The sequence below is a fragment of the Mus caroli genome, chromosome 1 (genome assembly GCF_900094665.2).
Source record: "Mus caroli chromosome 1, CAROLI_EIJ_v1.1, whole genome shotgun sequence".
NCBI classification, from domain to species: Eukaryota; Metazoa; Chordata; class Mammalia; order Rodentia; family Muridae; genus Mus; species Mus caroli.
In genome coordinates this window covers 72,369,259-72,396,394 of record NC_034570.1, presented here as the reverse complement: position 1 = coordinate 72,396,394, position 27,136 = coordinate 72,369,259, and the positions used below count along the sequence as shown (strand labels likewise).

General features: G+C 39.1%; 2 long non-coding RNA genes across 2 annotated transcripts in view; one reads left to right on the top strand and one right to left on the bottom strand.

Moving 5' to 3' along the window:
• Window positions 1-27,136, top strand: part of LOC110304318 — a 362,919-nt gene that overhangs the window by 130,514 nt on the left and 205,269 nt on the right. The window lies entirely within an intron of this gene.
• Window positions 17,944-27,136, bottom strand: part of LOC115029874 — a 54,848-nt gene continuing 45,655 nt past the window's right edge. The window contains exon 3 of the long non-coding RNA XR_003835463.1: window positions 17,944-18,099. This is a non-coding gene — a long non-coding RNA (uncharacterized LOC115029874). The remainder of the gene's footprint in view (window positions 18,100-27,136) is intronic.

Sequence of the window (27,136 nt, the reverse complement as noted above, 5' to 3'; positions counted from 1 at the left end):
TTTCAAACTACTGCCCACTGACATTTGTAACACATGCAAAAGGGAAAGGCAAGCTGATAGATAGGTAAGCTGATAGGGAGGTAAGCTCACCTCCCGAGCTGAAGTTGTATATACCAGTACTCCCAAGCCCAAGGGTGGTATCTATGTCTCCTGGTGTCAGACTGTGAAACACTTATGAGAAAAACCTATCTCTTTCTACATCCTCTGCCTCTATCTTTCTGGCAGAAGTAATATCTTTAAAAGGACCTTGGAAAGTAAGGACGAAGGACCCTAATGAACACTCCAAGACTGAGCATCATTTCGTTCCACACAGGTATAACTCACACCTGGGCTCATTTCTTAACTCATGATTCACCATCTTGCTTGCTTTTTCAAAGTCAAGGTTTGAATTGTCTGCCATTATTGGCTTAGGTGAAGTCATGTTGCTAATAGACTCTCAGGAGACTGGGTGAGTAGAAGTGAGAAAGATGACTCAGCAGTAAGGATTCTATGATTTCTTGGTCTGATAGAGCTGAAAATTTTGTAATGTCACACAGAGACCACATGTAGAGAATAGTATCCACAACTCTCAAATTCCTTTCCTAAACTTTACTGGTATTCCCATTGCCATCAGTTGAATACTTCTTAATGCCCAACTGTCAGGTCTGCCTTTTCTTTTATCCTTCAGGATGACTAGAAATGTGTAATCATTGTACATATGAGGAAACCGATATTTGATCCATAAAATAATTTGGCAGAACATTCATTGAGAGTTCACTTACGATGAACCAGAGTACAAATTAAGAGTGTTTCACTCCAGATCCCAATACCAATACTGCTTGAAAGGCAGTCTGCATAAGGAGACCTGGAGAAGTCTGGTTGGAGATGTGGAATCACACGTCAACATGGTCAACATCAGCAATCTCCTCTGAAAGACTACGACATCAAAATGACAACCAATTAATTCCCTCCATGTATCCAGTCCAAACAATGACCTCTGCTGAATAGTCTCAAGAGTCTGTGCTTTGCTCTGAGTGGAAAGTATTCATTTTTCCAAAGCCATTTGCCAAAATTGGTGGGTTTGCATCTTCTTTCTATATATACAATGGAAACCCTAAGTCCTAAGGACCAGCAGGAAAGAACATGAAATCACTATTTCCCACTCCTCTGTCAAACTTAAGACAATGATGTCAATGAGATGAACTGAAGAAATCAGGCTTACAAGGTCACTGGAGACTGCTAATGTCCCATTGTCTCCAAGAAGACATACAATTATGTAGCCATGATTTGCTTTGCCCTGCAGAAGTGTCTGCAATTGGGCCAAATTTTATTATGCTCCCATCAGGTGGCTTCGTGATATTGAAAATAACATAGTTTTTCTTCTTCTTTTATACATCTCTACATTAAAAACAAATGTTGAGAGCAAACACATGGGCTGAAATGTTAACTGTCATAGGGTCTATGTGAGAAGGCAGCAGCATCGATCAGGATCATGGTTTTTCAAAGCTGCAATAAAAGGAATAAAAACATAAGTGTTTAATTGACTTACTTGGAAACTTTGTAAAAATCAATCAATCAATCAATCAATCAATCAATCAATCAGTGTTTGGACCACACCATGCTATCTCTAATCTCAGTAGTACAAAAAGTAAAACCTGTGTTCATAGTGACTTCATTGCCGGTATTACCACTGAAAAATAACAGGCTCCTACTTTCATTCAAACAGTGTAGCTGCACACAGAATTCCATAACCAAGAAACATAATGGCTGCAGACTGTGCCATTCCCATTGCCTCTGGCAAGCTTGTGCAACACAAGCACTTCCCAGGGGCTCATCTATACTTTACATTTTATGAAGGTTCATCTATTAATTATCTGAAGCCTAAAATAAAATGTGCACCATAAAGGACAAATGCATGGCTTCTCTGTGGGCTTAGGGAGTCTTCCTGCAGTGGGAGGGCTAGAAAGAAGAAAAGATTACAGCTATGTTCTTAGGATGTTTCCACTCTGAAGCAAGAGGCTTTCTGCCAGCTACCAAGACCATATGCAGTGTGATAGAATATGTCTGAAATCTCAAATGATCTTCAAAACATCAATACGGGGCTGTGTATTCTTAATGTCCCCTGTCTAGTTCAAAAACAATTGTGAGTCGGAGAGCTGAGTTGTCTCTTCAGACATGGTTAGAAACTGATAAAGAGCATAGTCAGTTTTTTGTCCTTTCAATAGCACTGTGTTTTCTTCCCAAGCAAGTAAAAAAATTGTCCTCACGTTACTTTGAAGCCCAGGCTTATATTTAAGATTGACTTTACTCTGCACTTTCCATGTGCCAGACATTCCTTACCTGGGCCAGACAGCAGCTAAATGCCTTGGAGTCATGGAGATGTGAAACCTGTATATTGTTCAAGATGCCCTAGAATGATCTACCTATATGGATGTTGTAATAAATATTATTTGTAGGATTCTACCCTACCTTAGATCATTGAGTTCCCAAAATAAAAGACACAAAACCTTTATGTTTATAGTAAGCCTTAAAGCATTAGAGTAGGGAGATAGCAACCCTCAATGCTATTGTGTCTACTTTTGAGCCAGTGATCCTGAGATATTACTTGCCATGTTCCTCCTGGTCCACTCCTACTCCAACAGGTTGGCCCTGATGGCCATGGAGTCAGGATCCATCTATCCCATAGAACCTTCTTCCTCCTCCTCATCTCATTGTTTCTGCCTTAGACCCCAAACCCAGGAACCCAAATCTTGCCTACCCATCCTCTGCCCAGCTACACGCTGGCATCTTTCTTCAACCAATTGTTTTAAGAAGCAAGGTTTGCACAACAAACCTGGCATCTGTGAGAATTCATTCGTCTTGAGGCAATTAGACCTTGGGATACAGAATTTAGCATTACAATACCTAGCAACAGACTAAATGTCAACATATGGATACCCCACTGGATCCACCGGTGGCTTTGCACCAAGGCTGGGTTTCCCCTGCTCTGGTCCCAGTCAATGAGCTAGTAGACATTTATTACTACCAGTTCCTTCCTACTGGAAGCAAGGCATTGCCAAGGGAGCATCAGTTATTATGCAGGGACCACATTTCACAGTGATTGACACCTCCTCATAACTGTGCTACATGTAGCCTAGAGCTCTCCATAGCAACCGCTCCTTCCTCTCTGCTTCTCAGGTCTTTACCATGATCCTGCTGCTACCTCTCTGTCACTTTTCTTTCCATGCAGCGCTTCATCCATCAAATCCTCTGTCATTTGATTCCATCATTGGGAGATCTGACCCATGCCCTTTCAATTCTTGACCCTATCTTCCTTCTTCTCTTGACCACTGAACTCAGTTTCTTGGTTCAAACCTGTGGCCTGGGTTCTCTTCCTGTAGTTTCTGTTCTGTTATTCCAGTGCAGAACCAACCTCAATTTGCCCAGTTTTTTTGTTTCTGTTTTTGTTTTTGACAAATAAAGGCCAAGAGTAATACACAGATACTGATGCTCCTTTCATGGCACCTTGTCTGTTTCAGGATACAGTGCAGCCTGCATGGAAATTGACAGTCACCAGTTCCCTTGGTCCTGATTCCTTTACCATCTGTCCTTGATACTTGACTTTCAGCAAGTCTGAACTCACACCCTATTACTTCCTGACTCTGAGATTCCCTTCTGTCTGAAAGTTCTCTTTCTGCAACCTCAGAAGCACAGAACTTCCCATGCGTTTAGTTAATCACATTGTTATGCAGTCCTAGTTTCTTCCTCTTCTTCTTCTTTTCATTTTTCTTTCTTTTTTTTTTTCTTTTTTTTTAGTTTAGACTGTGGATGACGCCATAATATTCTTATTTACATATCTTATGTGACAATATTTTACTTGCTAAAAATTCAATGAGATCAATGATTTATGAGTAAATTTTATCCTAACATGTCTAAAACACATGTACTGATAAATACAATAAAACCTCTTAAAGGTAATCTCTAAATAACAAGCATCTCTTTTTTCTTAAAAAAAAAAAAAAGTAGTTGTTGCAGTCAGCAGTTAAAGGCAATTTCCAATATTTCCCAGTTTCACCCTGATGTATTTTTTATTGTTTGCCAATAATATCAGGCATTTTATGTAAATATAAATTATTTATGTTTATATATTTTTATAAATATAAAATGTCAGGTTTTTTATTGTTTCATTTATTTATATTCCAAATGTTGCTTCTCCCTTTCCCATCCCCCCTCTAAGAGTTCTTCACAATCCCCCTTACCCCTTTACCCCTGGAGGGTGCTTCCCATCCCCCTGTCCACCCCCTCATCCACCCACACACCCACCCACAACTCATCCCCTATCCTGCATCCCCCTTCCATGGGGCATGCAGTCTCTACAGGATTAGGTGCATCCTTTCCTACTGAAGCCAGACAAGGCAGCCTTCTGATAACATATATGCTGGGGGCCACGAACCAGCCCATGCATGCTCTTTGGTTGGTGGCTCCATCTCTGGGAGCTCCCAGGGGTTTAGGTTAGTTGATATTGTTGGTCTTCCATGGAGTTGCCATCCTTTCAGCTCTCTCAGTTCTTCCTATAACTCTTCCATAGGGATCCCTGACCTCAGTACAATGATTGGCTGTGAGTATCTGCATCTATCTCAGTCAGCTGCAGGTAGAGTTTCTCAGAGGACAGCCATGCTAGGCTCCTGTCTGCAAGCACAACATGCCATCAGTAATAGTGTCAGGGTTTGGTGCCAGCCCATGAGCTAATCCCAAGTTAGGGTGGTCACTAGGGTGGCCTTTCCTTCAATCTCTGCTCCATTTATGGCCCTATATTTCTTTTAGACAGGAACAATTCTCAGTCAAAAACTTTGAAGGTAGGTTGGTGACCCCATCCCTCCACTGGGGTTCCTGTCTATCTACTGGAAGTGCTCTTTTCAAGTTCCTGCTCCCCACTGTTGGGTACTTTGGCTAAGGTCATCCCCACTGAGAATGGGGAGCCTCTCACATGTCACATTCCTGTTTTGGTTTTGTTTTGTTTTTTTCTTTTGATATATTTTTTAAAGTTTTTATGGTAAGGCTCAAAGATTAATTTTCTGATTTATTCTGATAAACCTGGCTATCCTTGGATAGATGTATCCCTTGGAAACAAGCAAAAATATGGAAACAGATTCAAATACACAATGCCCAATGATTATAGTGTTTGTTACAATGATAATAATGCAAATCAACCTAAAAGGTTCCTCAAAATGCATTAGCTTAAACAAGTAATCATGCCATTCGTAGATGGGAATACATGCAGTGATTAAATACAGAATTCAAAAAAAATCTTAATAAACTGTTTACAGCAGCGGTTCTCAACCTGTGGGTCACCATACCAGATATCCTGCATGTCAGATATTTATAATACAAGTCATAACAGTAGCAAGATTACAGTTATGAAGGAGCAATGAAATAATTTTATGCTTTGGGATCACCACACCATAAGAAACTGTATTAAAGGGTCTCAGCATTAGGAAAGTTGAGAGTCGCTGCTATACAGTGTAATCAGTGAAAATCTCCAGTCTGTGTCTGCTTTTAGGCCTCATAAAAAGATGCATTTAGTTTAAAAAGTAAACATAGAGGTGTGGTGTTGAAATATGTAGGTAACGGGTTGTCTCTAAATCTCTTTCTTACATTTTTCTGCATTTCCAGTGTTTTATCCCTTTAGTCACATATAATGAGAACGAAACATACTGCCAGCTGTTGTTTTCAGACCTTGTGGACCAGCGCAGAGCTGGTGACCACAGTAGCACATCATTGTGCAGTCTTGAACCGGTTAGCAAAATTTATTTTCACTCAGGTGATAATTTCTCTTCAACCATGATATATATTTATATAATATATGTATATATGTATATGCACATATGTAAATACACACATACACATATATCTATATATCATCTATATATCTATTCATATATCTATGCCTGTGCTTGTGCCTGTGCCTGTGCCTGTACCTGTACCTGTACCTATCCTAAAGCATTCTCAAGCCAAACAATACATCATGACTACCCAAAGGATTGGGGTGAGGTGAAAAGGCTTTAGATTTTACAATATTACTAAAATTCAGAAAGTATATACAGACTAACAGGTGTTCGATAATACCCAAAAAGCAACACAAATGTGCTTTTTAAGTTTAAAACAAGTTTTTTTTAATATTAGGCTTATATAACATTAGTCCACGTTAATAAACACATTTGTAAGTAGCTATACGCAAGACATTGCATTTCATTGTAAGTGCATATTTGTTGAGAATAAAATTACTATTCTTTCATAGCTAGGGAAAATTGTTTTTTTTTTAAACAGACTTCTGACAGCTCACAAAAACAAAAGTCACTTTAAAATTATTTCATTTTTGCTGTAGATGACTTTCTCTTGTACTTGAAGCAATCTCGAGCTCCGGTTTGGACTTCACTTTGCCATTTTATATGATTGACAAAAGCCCAGCTCTTCCATTTTCAATGTAATAAATCTGGATCAATAAAGTAAATCCCTTGCAGTACAATAATTGCCTAAGACTCGGCAGCTTTTTACATGGTTTGATCCAATTTAATCACATCAGCTAAGCAAGGTGTACTTCACAGATTCTCAAAAATAAATGTTAGGTTAGAAGGATGTGGAGATTTTCCAGACCAAGGCTTCCTGATCTTTGTGGCTCCACCCTGGTGCGGCTTCAGTGCTTTGCACCGTCCTGGGAAATGGTATAGAAATACAATGTCTTGAATATACTTTATTTTCCAGTTCCTCTTATATTAAAGCAGATTAACCTTACAAAATAGATGGATTTCTTATTCTTGAGAAACCTAACATTCTATCAGATAAGAAAGAAAGAAAGAAAGGAAGAAAGAAAGAAAGAAAGAAAGAAAGAAAGAAAGAAAGAAAGAAAGAAAGAAAGAAAGAAAGAGAGAAAGGAAGGAAGGAAGGAAGAAGAAAAGAAAGATAGACAATAGATGATAAATAGGTAAAGAGATAGATGATAGATTGATAAAATAGATGATAGATAGATAGATAGATAGATAGATAGATAGATAGATAGATAGATGGTAGATAGAAAGTGATAGATACATAGATGTGTATATATGAGTGTATATATTGTTAAGTAGTGATAAGTACAAGAAAAAGGACATAAAGTATAAGACTATAAAGACAAAAATGGGAATCTGCTGCAGATATTCAAAGAAGCATGGCATGGCATAGCTCACATTTTAAGAGTCTTTTGGGCTTCCATGTGAATGACATGAGGAAAATGGAAACTGGAGACCTTCTGAAAGGGGACACTGGATAAGACAGTGATACATGGTGGGTTCAGTATCTTCTTTGAGGGAATATCCAATAGTATTGGTTGACTGAGTAGCTATGGAATATCAGAAAAAGAAGTCAAAGATGCCGCTAATGAGTTTGGTATGAGAAACAGAGTATGTGAGAGAGTAGTGAAATGTTATTGAGATGAACACCATACTTAACTTCACCTTTATTGGCATCACACCTGTGATAAATACACTACTCTGCTCCCACCTTCTATTGCAGATGGAGGAATAAGGGGTGAATGTCCATCTATGCTCTTTATTTGAAGGTCTTATGAGTACCCCATAGCCATATTTCAATTATAAATATCTAAAGTTTATGGAATGTGTTGATTTGATAAGAAGTAAGGTTTTTTGCCTACAGTACAACAGATACGAAAATTACATCATAACTAGAATTATCACTATGTTTTTAAAAAACTTTTTCTTTATTCTTTGTGAATTTCACATCACGCACCCCAATCCCACTCATCTCCTAGTCTCTCCATATCTATCATCTTACCTTTCAACCTCCCTACCAAAAAAACACAAAAAATAAAATTAAAAAATTTAAAATTCATGCTGTGGAAGCAGCAGTGTGTCATGGTGTGTCCCACAGTATACCCTTTTATGCAAACTCTTTACTTACAAATGTTTATTGCAAAGAGTCTGGTTTGAGGCCTCTGGCTTCTGCTACTCTATCAATCCTGGATACTCACCTGGACTCCTTTAAGATATCCTGTTGTTTTTCTGAGTCGTAGAGATCCTAGATGTTTGTGTCTGCAGGACAGGCCCCTTCACACACTCCATCAGTTCATAGATGAAGTAGATGTTGGGGATGGGACAGCTCAAAGACCTGGAGCTGGGCCTGGGTGGTAGTTGACTTGATCAGCCCACCAGCTTTCTCACACTCATACCATTGGGGCCAGTTTGTTAGCACTGCCCCAGCAAAAGGCAAGGACACCTCTCCTACCTTGCTAAGGTGGTAGGCAGAGCCAGCTCTCCCATGCTTATGCCCTTGGGTCCAGCTCTCCAGCCTCTATACCAGAAAGCACAGTCAGGTACAGGACCAGCTCCAAACAGCCCTGGAACATCAAAATGGTCCCAGGTGGCAGCCCAGACCACGAGCTTCCTCTTGGTCTTTAGTAGTAACATGGGTCATGAACATTGACACAGAACCCCACTGCTGCAGGGTCATGGACCCACACATGGTCCTTAGCAGCAGTGTGGGCCAGGACCTAAACATGGTCTCAGATGGCAACACAGTACCCTCATGATTCCTGTTCTGCCTCTCTTCATTGTGCACACACTATTCTGCTTCTCCTTCTCTCCCATTTCCCCACCACTTACTTGCTCATCTTAGTGGTTCCTGGACCTCTAGGTATTTTTGGCCTTGCCCATGCTTCTTGGTATCAAGGTGGGTGTATTCTGGGCATGCTCTGCCCCTATCATTATGGGTTTATGAATTAAGTCCTCACTATGCATGACAGACTGGCCATGAACTCATAAATGCTCTTGCTTTCACTTTCAAAGTGTTAGGACTAGAGGCATTTGCTACCTTGGTTGGCAAAGGTGGCTGTACCAGATTCTTAGCTATTGCGGTGATAAACTACTCTGACAAAGGTCAGTTAAGGAAGAAGGGTTTATTCTATCTCACAGTTCCAGGTTATAGCCTATCACTGTGGGTCTTGAAGCTGCCAGTCACATCACACTCACAGGCAAGAGCAGAGAGACAATGCACCCAGGTCCCTTTCTCCATCCTTACCCAAGCCAAGACCCAGATTCAGGAAATGGTATTGCCCACTTTAAGCTGCATCTTCACATATTACAGCAATCTTCCATAGACATATCAACCTAACCTGATTTCGACAATCTTTCATTGCAACTTTCTTCACAGGTGATTACAGATTGTGACATGCTGACATTTCAACTAATCATCACTTTGGCTTTACAACAATAAGTACATGCCTCTAACTCCAGCATTCAGGAGGCAGAGGCAGGTAGATCTCTGTGAGTTCTACAGGACAGCCAGAGCTACACAGTGAGATTGTCTTGACAAAAAAAAAAAAAATTAAACTAAACTAAACTTAAAAAACAAACAACCAAAATAACACACTCATAAGAAGTATGTTTTATAGCCTGTTTACCTTAGGGATGAAACCCAGAGAAGCAACTTATATGTACGTCTATTGAGGTACACTTTCTAATTTTTTTTAGTGACACTATCATGGTTTCTATTCTGAATGACTGTGTCTTCCGGGTTCAAGTGTTAAGAGGTGGCAAAAACTTTAAGAGATGGAGCATAGCAAGAGGTCCTTAGATCACTGCCCACTGAAGTGTTAGCATAATTTTCTTGGGATGCCAAACTTAAATCTCACTTTTATTTCTGCCTCGCCCTCACATCTCTGTCCCCAGGGCACTCTAGTCATGGTGCTATCTATATGAGATAATGTGTCAAGGGACCTTACCAGAGCCTTCATGTTCAGAATCTCATCTTCCAATTATTAGCTAAACATACTTTCCTTATGAAAGACTCAAGTCTTGTATTTCAGTATAGCAATAACAAATATACTAATACACTAAACATAACATGGACTAATGTGTGAGTGCATAAAATAAATATTGCCATATGGCCATTAAAAACAGCAGGAAAACACTCCTCTGATAATCCATGCTATTGCTTTTATTTAAGTCAGTAATTTCAGATATCTCTTCTGTCCATACCCACTGTGGATATATACTCCCTTACTAATAGCCAAATGACAAATTATATTAAGTTAGAAAAAATGAGCCAGTGAGATGGATCAATAGGTAAGAGCTCTTTCTATTAAAATCTTAATGACCTGAATTCAGTTCCAAGGGCCTGCATGGTAGAAGTAAACAAACAAATCTACAACCTGCCCCCATACATGGTTTGACTTGTGCATTCGTGTACACACACACACACACACACATACACACACACACACACACACACACACCATCACCACCGCTACCATGCACATACACATACAACACACACATGAATAAATGTAATATTAAAAAAATAAGAAATGAGAAAAACATTAAGGAAGGGAGAGGACCACCAAGAGCTCCTGATTGCCTTGGTCTAATTTTATGAAACTGTGGCCTATTACCTGTCATTTTTGAAGGAGAAAAAATTGAAAGGAAAATTGGCAAGAACCCCTAAGAGGCTCTCATTGAGGTAATAACACATTATCCTTTTCTTCCAATGTTCTGTGGCCACTGAGAAATAACCGGTGAATCTTGGCTTGGTTCTCTATACTGCAATTTTCTCAGCAGGAACAACCCTGCTTGCTTTTATCGGCAGTGGACTCTTCCCCTACGGACATGCTGGCTGTATTGCAGGTCTGCTCATCAGAGCTGGACTCACTCCTTGTAGAAAGAGTCCCCGTTATAATTTTTACTTCTTTTCTTTAATAGTCCGGCTGAGAATGACTCACCAGGGAGTGCAACACAGTATTTAAACAGCTCAGCCAAACTGTCCCATGTCTTGCTGACCCCCATCGTCCCCCAGTGAAAGGATTACCCAGACCACGAAATGACAATACAATTTACCTGGCAACAGGAATATGTCTTATGTAAGTGTAGACATGTTTTCATTCATCCAAACAAAATTCAGATGCAACTAAGTCAAGAAATAAACCAGGGGAAAACATAGATTTCATTTTCTATACTTGTCTGGCTTGTGCTCAGATCAAACAATGTCACAAATCTCAAATTGGAAGTATTTCTGTTTTGTTGAAACAGACATGTGATCCATACTTCTCAAAATTCATGAAATAATTTATGCACAACACACTGTGGTTTATAGGGTTATGCTAGACACCACTTAGACACTGCTTCTCATTAAAGGTTTCATTCATTTTCTGTTGCTGCTGTAACTCCTAACTATAAACTTAGTAGCTTCAAAGTAGTCAGTGTATTGCCTTTCTGTTCTGAAAATCAGAAGTACAACCATAGCCTCACCAGGCCAGGATCAAGATGTCTACAGACTCTTGCCTGTTATGCTTTATGTATTCTCCAGAGGTCTCTTCCAGCTTAGAAGATACCATGGCCAATATTGTCTTCTTAGGACCTAAATTCACTAGATATACTTGTTAGAGACTGTCTAGGTTAGATTAGGCTCTGAGAATGTTGGTAAGGGGTTATCTTGTTTGCATTAATTGAGTTAGACAGACACACACACACGCACGCACTGTGCTTGCACACTATATGGGTGATTCCATCCTCTGACTAGCATACAAGATAGTGTTAATGGCAGTAATGCACTGAGCAGCATTCATTACCCTCTGCTTCCTGGTTGTGGAAGCAGTAGACCCAACTGCTTCAGACCCTGCTGCCTTGACTTCCCTATCCTGATGATGCCACCTTTGAACTGTGAGCGAGAGTAAACCTTTTCTACCTCAAGTTGCTTTTGTCTAAGTATTTTATCACCACAACAGGAAAGAGAATTAAGGGCTGTTCATTGGCTCTTCACTCACTTCTGTCTTCAAGAAATCTCTGATTTCAACCAGAAAAGCTTTCTGAGTTTAAAGACTTACAAGTAACTATGTAGAACTGGGCAATTCGAAGGAATCTCTCCATTGAAAGGAGTTAAAACTCAGTTGTACCTAGAAACTCCCTTTGACACATACACTAATACCTTTCAGTTTCCATGGTTAGGATTTGAATATCTCTAGGGGTCATTATTCTACCTTCCAGAGAGATAAGATAGAATGTGACTAGAGATGTACCTTCATACTAAATAGTACTGGAAGCCCCAATTTCTTTGAAATGATTGATACTTCAGTAAAGTTGGGATGGGAAGTGTATGTAACTGTTGTCTTCTCAGTGTGCCATTCCAAATACAACATTTATAGTTTGTCACTTACTATCTCATCTTGGAAGATAAAAATATTCTAGTGACTTTGTTTCATCCAAACTTATTACAATTCACCTAAAAACAAGTTACTTTGCTCACCATCCTTTTCCTATAAGTCCAACTGTTAAGAATAGAATTGATTACATAGTAAATGCTTCTCTCAGAAGCCATTGGTTATTAAAGGAAAACTTCAGGGACAGATGAAAGATGCCAGCCTATGAACTGACAGTTGAAGATCCTTAAGAGCTTATGTATTCAGTTTTAGAAGCTCTTGGTCACTGACCCTACAACCTCAACAATCAAATAAAACAAAACCAATGGCTGTGGACCAGCCTCTGCATTGCTTTCAGTCCAACAGATTTAGAGTTTTATATTTTACATCGGATGGACCCAATGTTTTTATTATTCCAATTTTTTGTGTCTATGCTAAATCAATAATAAAAATTCAAGGTTTAAAAAAGACATGAACTTGTCTAATGAGTATACTAAACATTAGAGGGAGATAAAGGAGACTGGAAAAATTAGAGAATGTATTATACACATATATGAAACCATTAAAAATAATTAAAATAAAATTTAAAAGAAATGTCAATTAATAATTCTTTCTGAGAAAATGCATTTCAAAATATATTTATCCTTACCAATGGACAGAAAAAGAGAATTAATCCCATTTTCTTGTCAAATATAACAATTTTTTAATTAATTTTTTATTAGGTATTTTCCTCATTTACATTTCCAATGCTATCCAAAAAGTCCCCAATACACCCCCCCCCACTCCCTTACCCACCAACTCCCACATTTTGGCCCTGGCATTGCCCTGTACTGGGGCATATAAAGTTTGCAAGTCCAATGGGTCTCTCTTTCCAGTGATGGCCTACTAGGCCATCTTTTGATACATATGAAGCTAGAGTCAAGAGCTCTGGGGTACTGGTTAGTTCATAATGTTGTTCCACCTATAGGGTTGCAGATTCCTTTAGCTCCTTGGGTACTTTCTCTAGCTCCTCCATTGGGGGCCCTGTGATCCATCCAATAGCTGACTGTGAGCATCCACTTCTGTGTTTGCTAGGCCCCGGCATTGACAAGAGACAGAGACAAGAGACAGCAAGAGACAGCTATATCTGGGTCCTTTCAGCAAAATCTTGCTAGTGTATGCAATGGTGTCAGCGTTTGGAAGCTGATTATGGGATGGATCCCTGAATATGGCAGTTTTTTTAATTCAACACAGTTAGAGCTGCTGTGTAATTCATGGGTATGCAATTCCTTCACAAGGTCTTAGATAGGAAAACTGAGAAACAAAACTCTGAAATACTAATTTTTGTTAAAATGCTGTGTGTAAAATGCCATTTATCACTCAGACAAAGATAATTAATATAGTCCATAAGACTTTGATTGGCATGACTATGCATCTGGTTTTTTTTTTCTCATGTCTTATCTGCAATGGGTAGCACCATAACCAGGACACAGTGGAGAAAGATGGAGAAAGCAGAGGTCTGTAATACAGTTGGATTTGGACATGTAGGAATGCAGCCTGAGAAGAGTGGCTGACATATGTGATGTCATATGGATGTGACATCATTCTGGCTTATGACATCAGATGTTTGAAGATGGGACCTGAGCCATGGGATGTGCTTTTCTGGGGCCAGGGGATTCTAGCATAAAGGATTTGGGGGAGTGAAAGAGCTATGGGGGCTCTGTTGGAGCTGGGGTTGAGGGGACAATAGAAAGGCAAATAAAGTCTATACACAAACAAGGTGAGCCCATCAGTTATATTCTAGCTGCTGTGACCAAATACTTGACAAGATGCATCTTTCAGGAGCAAGGGTTTTTTCTAGGTTTATGGTTCAGGAAAGGACATAGTCAGTGATGGAAGGAAATTCACATCAGCATAGCCAAGTGGCAACTTATATTCCACGTGCAGTCAGGAAGCGGGTAAAGGGCAGACAGTGGGGTGAACTATGAACTCTCAAGATCCACTCTCAAAGACTCACTTCCTCCAACAAGGCTATTCTTCCAACAGGAGCCATAACCTTCCAAAACAGCACTGGCACCCAGGGACCAGGTATAAAGTAGATGAGCTTCCTTGGGACCATTTTACCTTCAAAGCCCAGCAGTGAAGGTGGTGTAGAGTGTACTGAGAAGCAACCACCTTTAGCATTTCAAATGTTGCCAGGGCCTGAGGATGTCTGCCATCAAGAGAATAAAACTTTAACAGTGACAGAGGACAGACTCATCTGCCTGCAGCCTCACTCTCTGAGACAGCACATCAGGCTTCAGACTCAGAAACAAACTACACATCACAAGGGGCATTCAGTATTGATGGGTACTTCCTGCTGTGAGCCATCCTTTAAGAACATGAGTCAGTGTCTAGTCCCCCTTCCTGACTAGTTCTGTCCTAACAAAACCCAAATCACCTGCAAGATCTTCTGTCTCCTCTCTCCTCTCTCCAACTTTGTCACTTATCATCTCTCTGTGTTCCTAGCATGAGGTCTTTTTTTCTGTTTCTCAAACACACTGAACACACTGTGTTTGGTGACCTCAAAAATGTCACATCCAGAAAAGCACATCCATAACATTCTCCCCTTTATTAACTGTTTGTTCTTTGCCTTCTTTGCAGAGAGGTGTATCTGAATACTACATAGGACCCCAAACCCTGCATTTTCTATAGCTCTTGCTTTTCTATTTGTTAAAGTCATTGATTGTGTTGACTGTCAAGATATTTAATTAAAAAGTAAGTTTTGTAAAGTCAGGGTTCATTTTTTATAATGTTTGGCCTTATCTTGATTTGTTCTCAGATGCCTAGCTGCCTAGAACAGAGCCTGGTATGTAGTACAGAGATGCTCAGTAAATATGCATAGGATAGAGTAAAATAGGACAAAAGGAAGAGAAGAGAATAATTACTAAAGAGAAGGTATAAGAGAAAAGGGGGTGCCGCATATTTCATGTCTAAGGGAGCCATGGCCAAAGAAAGGTCTTGTCCCTTCAAAGGCAGATCAACTACTTCTAGCTGATCCCTTAAAAGCCCTAGTCACAGAAAGAAGGACCAGGCTGCACCATAAAGTGTGAAAACTGCTGAGCTGTCCAATGAGCAGGCAGAGCCCACTGTGTAATGAGTAGTTCTTGGCTGAGGCTTCCCCACACTTCTCAGAGCACTGACTGAGAAGAAAGGAAGCTCAGACAGTCAATGGATGACCTCTCTTTGTAATTGCTTTCCTAAAGTCCCCCCAGAACCCACCAGAAGGGACGCTCACAAAGCATGACATCAAGCTCAATCAATTATTCTACCTCCTGATTGCCTGGCCGATTTAAGAGATCTTCCCAGGAGGTTGAAGTGGCACATTAAAGGATGGGCATGAATGAGCCTCTGCATAGTTCTGTGAGCTTCTGGGCCTGCTGTTGCATCTGTTTTTCAACTCTGGCTTCAGCTGACTAGGTACATGTTGACATCAAATGATGGTTACTTTGTTCTGTATTTTTCATTTGTTTTTCTCTCTCTCTCCTACATGGCCTCTGTCCTTGTTCCTTGTCTATTGTTACGATTAAATATCCTGACAAAAAGCAACAAAGAGGATTTGTTTGGGTTATAATTCTATGTCACAGTCTGTTCTGGTTTGCTTTCTGTTGCTGTGACAGCACCATGAAAAACAACAACTGGGGAAGAGAGGGTAGGGTTGATTGCATCTTGCAGGATGATCACAGACCATCATTTGGGGAATGCAAGGCAAGAAGAGCTCAGTGCAGAAACTTGAAGCAGAGACCACTGAGAGGCTGCTGGCTGCCTTGCTTTTCCTGGCTAGTTCAGCTCTATGTGATATAGCCCAGGCCCAACTACCGAAGAGTCATCAGTATACTAGGCCATACATATCAACTAGGAATTAAGAAAATGTCCCATAGGTAGATGATCACAGGCCAATCTGATTTAGGCAATTCTCAAGTTGTTTCTAGATTTGTCAAGTTGACAGCTGAAGCCAACTATGGCACACTTCATCATTTCAGGGAAGTGAAGGAAGGAACTCATGCAACTAGTAATGCCACAGTGATAGTCTATAACAGAGAGAGAGAGAGAGAGAGAGAGAGAGAGAGAGAGAGAGAGATGAAATCACCCAGGCTTCATTGTTATCCACTCTTAGCTAGCTTTGTTTTCTCATACAGTTGGGACCCAGGCCATGAAATGGTGCTGCCCACACTTGGTTTGGGTTTTCTATACTGTCTCAGTTAATAAGCAAGAAAACTCCCCTCAATCATGCTGTGCCCCAACCCAAACTAAGCAATCCCTCATGCATGCATGTTCTCTTTCCAAGTGATTCTATGCTGTGGCAAGTAGGCATTTAAAGATAAACACTAGGGGCTTCGATATAGCTCAATAATAAACCATTTGCCTAGAGAGACCTGGAGATCAATTCCTAACACCATATACAGTCACCAAAACTATAAGTAAAATTGCATCTATAAAACTAACCAGAAAAATCCCCCTTGTCTCATTGGACTTCATAGAAAGGACAAGACAGGCTTAGGTCTCATCTGAAGACCAAGGGAGATCCACTTCCATGGTCACTGAGGAGGTGGTGGTTGGACTTAGTTCTCTGCAAGCAGTTGTATTCAGAGCGTCAGATTCTTTCAGGATAAGATTAGCTACGGGATAAGTCACCATGAAGCAGCTGGTCCATCAAAAACAGGAAAGGAGAGAATTTCTGAACAAAACAAAAACCTCCATCACATGCAACATGTCACAACCGTGAAAATGACAACCACAACCTCTATCATGTTTGATTGTCTAAAGGAAGGTCAAAAGATCATGCTTCACTCAAAAGGGAGAGATTAGAGATGACATATCAGGAATCAGGGGTCCCTGTGACTCTTGCAAAGTCTGTCACCAGCACTGCTTTAAGGGAGGCTCGGATACATGAAGGGAAACCATAAATAAGACAAAACAAATGAAAAAAGTCAATAGCATCATATTTTCCCTAGGGGAAAATAAACTACATTAATTAGTGATGGCAACTCTCTCTCTCTCTCTCTCTCTCTCTCTNCTCTCTCTCTCTCTCTCTCTCTCTCTCTCTCTCTCTCTCTCTCTCTCTCTCTTTCTGTTTTAAAATGAGACCATTGAAGAGTGGAGCCTGGAGGTGGATCTACATGGCTATTCTTTAAATTACATATTATCTCCTTTCCTGTCTACCTCTGAGTCACTCATTTACATCACCAAGTTATTTGAGGAACAGGATATTGAGAACATTCTATTTCTCCTCTGACCAGCTCCCTGCAAAAATGTGCACAGTGTGTCTTATCTCTCAGCAGAAAGGAACAATGCCTTCAAGAGAACAAGACAGTCATCATCTACAACATTCACATCCAGGAGAACATCACCTTGATGCTAAAAAAGCAGAAAGGGCTTTAAATGGAACACAGATTCAGAAATCCTTGAAAGACAAACAGTGCACATCCACGTATGGCCTTTTCTATAGTTGTAGAAAATAATTAACTACATGTGGAGGTAAAAGCCCTACACAAATTAGCCCAGGATACAGATATTTGATTATTTTTTTCCTTTTCTCTTCTGGTTTTATCTTTATATTGAAGTCCTAGGTCCATTTGGAGTTGAGTTTTGTGTGGGCTGGAAGATAAAAATCTTGTTTCATTCATCTACATGTTGACATCCAATTTCCCCAGCAAACCTCTGTTTAATAGAGTATCTTTTCTCTGTTGTTTGTTTGTTTGTTTGTTTGTTTGTTTGTTTGTTTATGGAATCTATGACAAAATGAGGTGGCTGTAATTGCATAGACTTGTACACAGATCCTTTATTCTATTCCATTAGCTTACAACTTTGCTCAGTGCTAGTGCCATCTTGGTTTTACTGCTATGAATCTGTACTGACTGTAAATTGAGTAATGGTGATATCTTCAGCAGGATTCTTTTTGTTCAGAACGATGCTGGCTGTTCTTGGCCTTCATGCAGTCACTGCAATGAAATAAATAAGTAGCATCTCAGTTAATTCATGTCTCCAAGAAGAAAAATTTAGAATATATGAGTTTATATGCATCCATATAAAACATTAAAAGTACAGTGCCTCAGCTAGGAGCTCACAGGGTGCAGGAGCAATGGGGCAGCTGAGTCAGGATCCTTCCAGACACCAACTGCATCCAGTAGCCGGGGCTGTTCTGCAGTCCTCTGTGTAAGGGTCTTGCCAGGGGAGAGCTGGGCACTCAGGAATGCTGACACAGGCCTTACAGGGCCACAGGAGAGACAATCTCAAGCCAGAGACAGCAAGAACAACAAGACTACGTATGACCACATGGTGAAAGTCAAGTACAAGAACCTTACCAATAGAAACCAAGGCTACATGGCATCATCAGAAACCAGTTCTCCCACAACAAGGTCTAGATACCCCAACACACTGGAAAAACAGATTTGGATTTAAAATCACATCTCATGATGCTGATAGAGGATTTTAAGAATGACATGAATAACTCCCTTAAAGAAATACAGGAGACCACAGGTAAACAGGTAGAAGCCCTTAAAAAGAAAACACAAAAATCTCTTAAAGAATTACAGAAAAACACAACAAAACAGGTGCAGGAATTGAACAAAACCATCCAGGATCTAAAATGAAAGTAGAAATGATAAAGAAATCACAAGATGAAACAACTCTAGAGCTAGAAAACCGAGGAAAGACATCTGGAGTCATAGATACAAGCATCACCAACAGAATACAAGAGACAAAAGAGAGAACCTCAGGTCCAGAAGATACCATAGAAAACATTGACACAACAGTCAAAGAAAATGCAAAATGCAAAATGCAAAAAGCTCCTAAACATCCAGGAAATCCAGGACAAAATGACAAGACCAAATCTAAGGATAATATGTATAGAAGAGAGTGAAAATTCCCAACTTAAAGGGCCAGTAAATATCTTCAACAAAATTATATGAAAAAACTTCCCTAACCTAAAGAAGAAAGAGATGCTCATGAACATACAAGAAGCCTACAGAACTCCAAATATATTAGACCAGAAAAGAAATTCCTCCTGTCACATAATAATCAAAACACAAAATACAAAAAACAAAGAAAGAATATTAAAAACAGAAAGAGATGCCCATGAACATACAAGAAGTCTACAGAACTCCAAATATATTAGACCAGAAAAGAAATTCCTCCTGTCACATAATACTCAAAACACAAAATACACAAAACAAAGAAAGAATATTAAAAACAGTAAGGTAAACGGTCAAGTAGCATATAAAGGCAGAGCTATCAGAATTACATCAGACTTCTCACCAGAGATTATGAAAACCAGAATATCCTGGGCAGATGTCATACAGACCCTAAGAGAACACAAATGCCAGCCCAGGCTACTATACCCAACAAAACTCTCAATTACCATAGATGGAGAAACCACTGTATTCCTTGACAAAAACAAATTTATACAATATCTTTACACAAATCCTGCACTTCAAAGGATAAAAAAAGGGAAAACTCCAACATAAGGAGGGAAACTACACCCTAGTAATAGCAAGAAAATGATCTTCTTTTAACAAACCAAAAAGATAGTCACATAAATATAATTCCACTATAACAGTAAAAATAACAGGAAGCAACAATCACTTTTCCTTAATTTCTCTTAATATTAATGGACTTAGTTCCCAATAAAATAGACATAGAGTAATGGACTGGGTACTTAAACAAGACCCAAAATTTTGCGGCATACAGGAAACCCACCACAGTGACAAAGACAGACGCTACCTCAGAGTAAAGAGCTGGAAAATAATTTCCCAAGCAAATGGTCCCAAAAAACAAGCTGGAATAACAATTCTAATATCAAATAAAATCGGTTTTCAACCTAAAGTTATCAAAAAAGATGTGGAGGGACACACATCAAAGGTAAAATCTACCAAGATGAACTCTCAATTTTGAACATCTATGCTCCAAATGAAAGTGAACCCAAATTCATAAAAGAAACTTTACTAAAGCTAAAAGAACACATTACACCTCATATAATAATACTGGGAGATTTCAACATGCCACTCTTATCAATGGACAGAACATGGAAACAGAAACTAAACAGAGACACAGTGAAACTAACAGCAGTGATTAACCAAATGGATTTAACAGATATCTATAGAACATTTCATCCTAAAACAAAAGAATATACCTTCTCAGTATCTCATGGTACCTTCTCCAAAATTGACAGTATAATTGGTCACAAAACAGGCCTCAACAAATAAAAGAAGATTGAAATAATCCCATGCATCCTATCAGATCATCACAGAATAAAGCTGCTATTCAATAACAACAAAAAATAATAGAAGGACCACATAAATGTGGAAACAACACTCTACTCAATAATAACTTGCTCAAGGAAGAAATAAAGAAAGATATTAAAGACATTTTAGAATTTAATGGAAATGAAGCCACAACATACCCATTATGGGACACAATTAAAGCAGTGCTAAGAGGAAAACTCATAGCTCTGAGTGTCTCCAAAAAGAAACTGGAGAGAGCATGCACTAGCAGCTTGACAGCACAACTGAAAGCTCTAGAAGAAAAAGGAGCATATAGACCCAAGTGGAGAGGAGGCTGGAAATAATCAAACTCAGTGCTGAAATCAACCAAGTAGAAACAAAAAGAACTATACAAAGAATCAACCAAACCAAGACGTGGTACATTTAGAAAATCAACAAGATAGATAAACCCTTAGCCAAGCTAACCAGAGGGTACAGAGACAGTATCCAAAGCAACAAAATCAGAAATGAAAAGGGAAACCTAAGAAAGGAAACTGAAGAAATTCAAAAAATCATCAAATCCTATTACAAAAGCCAATAGTCAACAAAACTGGAAAATCTGAGTGAATGGACAATTTTCTAGACAGATACCAGGTACCAAAGTTAAACTAGGATCAGATAAATGATCTAAACCGTTCCATAACCCCTAAAGAAATGGAAGCAATTATTATAGTCTCCCAACCAAAAAAAACCCATATGGTCACAACCATATGGGTTTAATTCAGAGTTCTATCAGACCTTCAAAGAAGTCCTAATACCAATACTCTTCAAATAATTCCACAAAATAGAAACAGAAAGAACACTAACCAATTCATTCTTAGTAGCCACAATTACTCTGATAACTAAACCACACAAAGACCCAACAAAGAAAGAGAACTTCAGACCAATTTACCTTATAAATATCGATGCAAAATTACTCAATAAAATTCTTGCAAACTGAATCCAAGAACATCTCAAAATGATCACTTATCATGATAAAGTAGGCTTCATCCCAGGTATGCAGGGATGGTCATTATACGGAAATCCATCAACTTAATCCACTATATAAACAAACTCAAAGGAAAAAAAACACACGATCATCTCATTAGATGCTGAGGAAGCATTTGACAAAATCCAACACCCCTTCATGATAAAAGTCTTTGAAAGATCAGGAATTCAAGGCCCATACCTAAACATGATAAAAGCAATCTACAGCAAACCAGCAGCCAACATCAAACTAACTGTAGAGAAACTTGAAGAATTCCCACTAAAATCAGGAACTATACAATGTCCACTCTCTCCCTACCTATTCAAATTGGTACTCAAAGTCAAAGCCAGAGCAATTAGACAACAAATGAAGGTCAAAGGGATATAAATTGTAAAGGAATAAGTCAAATTATCACTATTTTCAGATGATATGATAGTATAATTAAGTGGCCCAAAAAGTTTCACCAGAGAACTCGTAAACCTGATAAACAATTTCAGTAAAGTGATTGGATATAAAATTAACACAAACAAATAAATGGCCTTCCTCTACTCAAAGGATAAGCAGGATAAGAAAGAAATTAGGAAAGCAACACCTTTCACAATAGGCACAAATAATATAAAATACCTTGGTGTGACTCTAGCTATGCAAGTGAAAGATCTCTATGGCAAGATCTTCAAGCCTCTGAAGAAAGAAATTGAAGATCTCAGAAGATGGAAAGATTTTCCATGCTCATGGATTGGTAGCATTAATATAGTAAAAATGGCTATCTCTCTGAAAGCAATCTACAGATTCAATGTAAGCCCAGTCAAAATTCCAAATCAATTCTTCATAGGGTAAGAAAGAGCAATTTTAAAATTCATCTGGAATAACAAAAAACCTAGGATATTGAAAACTATTCTCAACAATAAAAGAACTTCTAGGGGAATCATCATCCCTGAACTCAAGCTGTACTACAGAACAATTGTAATAAAAACTGCGTAGTATTGGTAGAGTGACAGGCAAGTAAATCAGTGGAATAGAATTGAAGTCCCAGAAATGAACTCACACACCTATGGTCACTTGATCTTTAACAAAGGAATCAAAACCATCTAGTGGGAAAAGGACAGCATTTTCATCAAATGACTCAGGTTCAACTGGCATTTAGCATGTAGAAGAATGAAAATCTATCCATTCTTATCTTCTTGCACAAAGCTCAAGTCCAAGTAGATTAAGGACCTCCACATAAAACCAGATACACTGAAACTAATAGAAAAGAAAGTGGGGAAGAGCCTCAAGCACATGGGCACATGAGAAATTTTCCTGAACAGAACAACAATAACTCTAAGAACAGATCTTAGAGTTATGCTCTAAGATCAAGAATTGACAAATAGAACCTCATAAAATTGCAAAGATTCTGTAAGTCAACGGACACTGTCAATAGGACAAAACAGCAACCAACAGATTGGAAAAAATCTTTACCAATCCTACATCTGATAGAGAGCTAGTATCCAATATATACAAAGAACTCAATAAGGTATACTCCAGAGGGGGGTGGTCCTATTAAAATGGGGTACAGAACTAAACAAAGAATTCTAAACTGAGGAATACCAAATGGCTGAGAAGCACCTAAAAAAATGTTCAACATCCTTAGTTATCAGGAAAATGCAAATCAAAACAACCTGAGATTCCTCCTCACACCAGTCAGAATGGCTAAGATCAAAAACTCAGGTGACAGCAGATGCTGGCAAGGATGTGGAAAAAGGAACACTCCAGCACTGCAGGTGGGATTGCAAGCTGGTACAACCACTCTGGAAATCAGTTTGGCAGTTCCTCAGAAAATTGCATATAGTACTTCCTGAGGACCCAACTATACCACTTCTGGGCATATACCCAGAAGATGCTCCAACATGTAATTATGACACTTGCTCCACTATGTTCATATCAGACTTATAGAAGCTGGAAAGAACCCAGATGTCCCTCAACAGAGGACTGGATACAGAAAATGTGATACATTTATACAATGGAGTGCTACACAGCTACTAAACACAATGAATTCATAAAATTCTTAGGCAAATGAATGGAACTAGAAAATATCATCCTGAGTGAGGTATCCCAATCACAAAAGAACACACATACTCACTAATAAGTGGATATTAGCCCAGAAGTTCAGAATACCCAAGATACAATTCACAGACCACATGCTCAAGAAGGAATACCAAAGTATACTTCAGTACTTCTTAGACGAGGGATCAAATATGCATGGCAGGAGATACAGAGACAAAGTGTGGAACAGATACTGAAGGAACAGCCATCCAAGACTGTCTCACCTGAGGATCCATCCCATATAGAGTTACCAAACCCAGACACTATTATGGATGCCAACAAGTGAATGCTGACAGGACTCTGATATAGCTGTTTCCTGAGAGGTTCGGCCTGTGCCTGACAAATACAGAAGTGTAGGTTCACAGACATCCATTGGACTGAGCACAAGGTCCCCAATGGAAGAGCTAAAGAAAATACCCAAGGAACTGAAGGGGCTTGCAGCTCCATAGAAGGAACAACAATATGAACCAACCAGTACCCCCAGAGCTCCCAGGTACTAAACCACCAACCAAAGAGTACACATGGAGGGACCCATGGCTCTAGCTGCATATGCAGCAGAGGATGGCCTTGTGGGTCATCAATGAGAGCAGTGGCCCTTGGTCCTGTGAAGGCTCTATGCCCCAGTGTAGGCGGATGCCAGAACCGGGAAGTGGCAGTGGGTGGGTTAGTGAGCATGGGGAGGGGGGGATAGGTGAGTTTTCTGAGGGGAAATGAGGAAAGGGGATAAGATTTGAAATGTAAATAAGGAAAATATCTTATTAAAAATACAGTGCTTGAAAAATAAAAATAAATTTCTTGAGAACATGCTACTTCATTAAGGAAAGCCCAATATTATATAAATTTTTATATATTTATATATTATTTCATGTAAACTTTCTCATATAAGAGGTTTTACAATTCTGCCTTTAAGTGTCATAGTGACATTTATTTAGCCCTTTGAAAAATCAAATATGTTTGTTTTAAGTCTGAGGTATTCCTGAAGTAGCTTCTGTATATATTGCTTACTAATCATAAATTCCTTTAGCTTCCTTTTTGTGATGGGTTGTGTATGCTTGGGCTAGGGAGTGGTACTATTAGAAGGTGTGGAGTAGGTGTGTCACTGTGGGTGTACGCTTTTTTAATACCCTTGTCCCAGATCCCTAGAAGTCAGTATTTTGCTAGCAGTCTTCAGATGAAGGTGTAGACCTCTCAGCTCTGCCTGCACCATGCCTGTCTGGATGCTGCCATGCTCCCACCTTGATGGTAATGGACTGAACCTCTGAACCTGTAAGCCAGCTCCAATGAAATGTTCTTATAGGAGCTGCCTTGGTCACGGTGCATGTTTGCAGTAGTAAAACCCTAACTAAAATGCTTTTATATAATTTGTTGTTGTTGTTGTTGTTGTTGTTGTTGTTGTTTTGCTCCTTCAGATGTGAAAGGTAGTTTTGTTGGGTATAATAGTCTGGGCTGGTAAGGGTGGGCTTTCAAAATTTTAATACACTTTTCCAAACCATTCTGGACTTTAAATTTCCTCATGAATAATCAGCCCTTATTCTGATTGGCATGGAATTATATGTAAATTACCCCTCTCTCTTACAGCTCACAGCACCCTTTTTTTCTGTAATTTTAGTGTTTAACTATAATATGAAGAAAAGAGTTTCTTTTTTTGGTCTTGCTTATTTTGTGTTCTTTATGCCTCTTATGCTACCTGTATTATCATGTCTTTCCCTAGATGTGGGGAATTTTGCTCTAGCATTTTATTGAAAATATTCCCTATTTCTTTGTAGTGAAATTACTTTCCTGCTAGGTTCATAATTTCTATTCTTGGTCTTTTAGTGGTGTCCTAAAACTCTTTTCTGAGCTATTGGGTTAAGCTTAAGAGCTGGAACCTAATATCACGCACAATCAAAATCAGTGCTATGAGTCTAATGAGGATTCTAGAGAAAATGTGATGACTCTGGTCACTGCTTGTAATAGATTGTATTTACTTACCCATTTGGTGCTATTTTTCAGATAGCTGGAGCCGATAATAATCAACTCACAAAAGACTAATTCATTACAGAGTGTTAAATTGGTGGTAAGAACGCATGCAGCTAGTTTGAAAAAACAAAAATAGGAGTTTTACAGTGGTAACTTCTTTTTTCATGGAATCTTTTATAGTTTCTGATCTGAAGGCAGGAAGCCTGTTAACTGGATCTGGTATCAGTGATCATTTGTGATATTTAAGACTTGTGCAAAAATTTCATTCTAATTGTTCCTAGGTTTTATGAAACTGAAACATGTGAATGTAATAACTTTTTATTATCTTATAAATAGATGTTCACACAAAGATTTGCTCAAGTTGAGAATGGTTTTGAAATGATACTTTAGATTTAATGTTTTTATTTTATCCATTTAACTTTGGTTAGGGTGGTTGGTTTGCAATAAAACAGTGCCTCTATAGAAACAAACAAACCAACCTAGAAAATCAAGGTAACAATACAAACTATGTCCTATAAAAATCATCAGAGATTTGATAAGTGAGAGGTGAATGGAAAGGCTAAGACTTTGGAGAGGAAGGAACCCACACAGTATCCAGAAGAAAAGTAGAGTTATAGTTTGCTATGGGTAGAAGATCAAAGAAACCAGTACAACCATTGACAGTTATATGGGGCTGAGAGACAAAAGTAGTAGCTCTCCCAGAGACCTCCCTGCTTTTCTCTGTGATGCTTAGTTTTGGTTGTGAACTTCCTCACTCTAGAACCTCCCAGAAGAGTCTCAATGAGGGACTTTCTACCTCAGGTTGGCTTGTGAGCATTTCTGTGGGTTACTGTCTTCATTACAAATACTAATTGATGTGGGAAAACCCAGCCTATTGTGAGCAGCATCACTTCATAGGCTCTGCCCTGAACTGTGTATGAGTACAAACAGTGAATTGAGCAAGTATACATACATGTATGTGTTCTCTCCCTGCCCTTGACTGGGGATGTAACTAGCTGCTCAGATTCCTGCATTGATTTCCCTGCAATGATGTAATCTACAATTGTGAGCTGAATAAACCGTCTCTCTCCTAAGGTGCTTATCATCCAGGTATGTTATCACAGGCACAGAAATGAAACTAGGAAACACTCCCAGGACAGAGTTGAGTTCTGAATCCTTATATAACAGGACATCAAAAGTTAAATCAAAATCTAGTAAATGAAACAAAATTTTCTGCTCTCTTAGGGGTATCATAGAATTAGGATTGCAGTTCAAAATCCATCAGGATTAACAATCCCTTGGACAGAAGAACAAAGCAAAGCCTAATTAAGCTTTATTAAGATGGCAATATAGCCCTTTTTCACCTTGTATATGGAATAGGTCTTGGTAGCCAGTACTTATTACCACCATACCAGGAAAAGGAAAATGCTCTCTGGAGAGATGGACTATATTACAGATCTTCCATAGTGCAACAAATAAAATTTTTGAAATTAAAATTTAAAAGTACTGTTTATATTAAAAGTAGCATCTTATAACCAAAATACTAAAGGTGGAGAACAGAGGGAGAGAGGACGGGGAGGGGATCTTAAGTAACCATAGTATTGTAATTCCAGAGAAGTCCTTCAAAAATATGAATAATGGGAAATCCGGCCTACATAGGGCCACAAGCCTCTTCCGGTCAGAAAAGCACCAGGGTAGCTAGGGTGCAGGGTCGGCTGACACTCGCCAGCT